Source organism: Ixodes scapularis, unplaced genomic scaffold (assembly GCF_016920785.2).
Source record: "Ixodes scapularis isolate PalLabHiFi unplaced genomic scaffold, ASM1692078v2 PGA_scaffold1__304_contigs__length_218370807, whole genome shotgun sequence".
Lineage (NCBI taxonomy): Eukaryota > Metazoa > Arthropoda > Arachnida > Ixodida > Ixodidae > Ixodes > Ixodes scapularis.
Genome location: NW_024609846.1, coordinates 8,237,031 through 8,239,902, shown reverse-complemented (window position 1 = coordinate 8,239,902; position 2,872 = coordinate 8,237,031). Strand labels below are relative to the sequence as shown.

The following is a 2,872-nucleotide window of genomic DNA, read 5'->3' as shown; positions in this document are numbered from 1 at the left end:
CTCGCAGATGCTGGGTTTCCCTCTCACGTGTTAACAACGGTCGCCGAGTCTTTGCTGAAAGATATCAAGAGCAGCCCTATGAGAAGTGAAGAAGAGGCCAACAACAGAAAGGGAAGAGAAAGAAGAAAGTTTGTGGTTATTCCCCTACGTACACGGCCTGTCCCACAACCTAAAACGCATTGCTGGCAGGTGTGACGTCGACGTTTTATTCTCTGCCCCGGACAAGCTGTCCAGGTTGTGCAGAGCTGTTAACCCTTCTTCGAGGGCGGCCACGGCTTGCAGTACGAGGCATCGAGATCGCTTCGTCCCGTGTTCGGAGGGGGTTGTTTATTCTCTCCCTCTGACGTGTGGCAGGCGCTACGTTGGCCAGACGGGCCGCTGTCTCAACGACAGGTTGAGAGAGCACGCATACAGTGTCTCCACAACCGTGTCTGGTCACCTGGGCATTCATTGCCGCGACTGTGGTTGCCTTCCCGACTTCCAACGGTGTGAGGTTGTTAAGCGTCATAGGGACCAGCTTACTCGGGAAATTCTAGAGGCTGTTGAGATAGCGAGGTTGGGTGCAGCATGTGTAAGCAGTCCTTCTGTGGCCCTATCAGGCAAAGAGATGAATTTTCTGGTTCCGTGACTTGCTCGATTTTTAGCACTTACTCTGTACGGCTGTGCCATGGCGCATTTCATTATTATTGTTTCAATGTTTTTTCAATGTTTTTATCATTGTTTTATTTTTATTGGTGATACATCACATGGGCTGAATTTTTTATGTTCTTTTGTTCGTGACACCGCAAATAAATATTGCGAGTTTGCGTTCAATAAACTCAGTTGTAAGTCAGCGCTACGTCCGTGTCACTTCTTTGTCTGGTCCTCGTCTTTCCGCGCTGTTTTTAATTTCCGAAGTATGTACCAACTCGCCCAAGCCTCCACTTTAGCTTTTCAATAAGCCTCTATCTGGATTTGTGACACCCAGAATTTATAAATGAATGCTTCCAGTACCTTAATTCAGCTATTGCAGTGTTATAAGTTTAAATTGTGCTTGCAAGCCTTCGAGGTGTTCATTTTCTGTTGTGCTAAATGTGGCATCCTGAACAGTTCCAGAATCTGAGGACGAGGAAGAGGAACAAGACGACAGGCCAACCACTGCCCGAGACACGGCCACTGGCACTGCCGTCAGGAAGGAGCTTGTGAACAGCGTTTTCAAGTGAAACTTCAGAAAAACGAGAGTCTTCAGTGCATTAAAGAAACAGTTTATTTTTATTGTACCTAAGTGAGGTTTTATTCATACCTGGGGACAATTTTGCCATTTTCAAGCCGAACATTCAGCTTGTATGCATTCAGTGCCACCATCTGCTCCTGCAGGACCACAATCCTGTCGAGGCGTTCAACAATAGCTCCCTGGGTCTCGATTATCTCCTGGCTAGGGGCGTCCCTGCTACCTGCACATCAGAGAAAAATAATTTCTTTGTGATTGAAAACCTAAAATCCTTGCACCACTTTCACGCTACTGTTGTGATACTCGTATGGAAAATGAATGTCCAGGTGTAGCTGTAGGAAGCATGCATGAATGAGCAAAACAAGTAGTTAATGAGATAATTGGGGGATCAGTGGCCGAGTGTTAGTGCATTACAGCTCAGAGGCTGTAGATTACATGGCAGATTGCCTTGGCATGGAATTTACAGTGGATCTCTCTTCTCGCACATGTATTTTTGCTGCATATTCAATCTAGTATCATTTTTGTATTCAGAGTTAAATTTGTATTGCTGCATGCTGCAATCCAAATCTAGAAGGACTATACTCACGTTTGTGGTTAGACCTGCGGCTACCTGAAGTGCACGGCAGGGCCTCGCTCTCCTGGAGCCCACCTCCGCTTGCACCGTGGACATCTGAATTGAAATAACAATAGAGCTGAGTACTAGGAAAATCTGCTGTTGGGGTATGTGGTCGGCTGTCGAGCAAGCATGATTATTCAACAAAATCTTAAGTCGCGCACCTGCATCACCCTGCGGGCGTTCCGGAATATTATCAGCCTGGCTGGAAGGCAAAAAAGATTTAGTTCTTATTAGGTAATGAAGCAAGTATATTCACTATGTGCAATGTTATGATTGATAAGGCAGCAAACCTTGTATGTCGTGGCCTCACTGAACTAGGCCTGCTTGGTTCTGCAGTAGTATCTTGAACACAGATTAAGAAACATGTTGTACTGACCCAGAAAACTGAATCTTCAGTAAAAATATAGTACACTTCTGTCCACTGAAAAACCCTCAGACAAGGGAAGCGAAACAAAAACGGAACAAACACAACATTAGATGATGGTACATCGTTGTGCTTGTCCTGTTTCTTCAATTTACTTGCATTGAGGTTTCTCAGTGTAACCGTTCACCAGCTTGCCTGTGCCTGAACTCGTATTACCGTTATGCCCTGTTTATCCAAATAATTTAGTCCCTCGTCGAGACCATTTGGATATAGAGCTATTTGATTTGTCAAGCTAGACTGAAATTTTTAGGCCGTGCTCCCAAACCAGGGGGTTTGTTTACAGGATGCCAAGGTGCAACATGACTAGTTAAATGAACCAGACCAGTATCTCTTATGAACTCACCGAATGAAAGAACTAGGTCTACTGATCTGGGCCTAGCAGCGTCCGATGTTATGGGAGTGCCTGGAAAATTGAAATTTTGATTAGGAAACATACTACTTATGAAGCATTTTGTTTGTTGTTTTAGTGTGGTAATTTGGGTTTTAATAGAAAGGTGACATAATTTATATTGAAAAAAGATAAAGTAAAACCCTCTCTGACTAAGCTAGGGTCCAGGATTGGAATTAGTATAATGAAAGAGCATAATAATTTTGAGATATCCATTACTGAAGGAATGCTAGT

The 2,872-nt window shown here is 44.2% G+C and overlaps 1 long non-coding RNA gene across 1 annotated transcript; it reads right to left on the bottom strand.

Moving 5' to 3' along the window:
* Positions 1-1,398: 1,398 nt before the first annotated feature.
* Positions 1,399-2,652, bottom strand: LOC115318300. The gene is made up of 5 exons (XR_003918212.4): positions 2,594-2,652; positions 2,117-2,168; positions 1,988-2,028; positions 1,797-1,880; positions 1,399-1,433 (listed from the first exon to the last, which is right to left on the bottom strand). It is a non-coding gene; the product is annotated as an uncharacterized LOC115318300 (long non-coding RNA).
* Between the last annotated feature and the right edge of the window lie 220 nt (positions 2,653-2,872).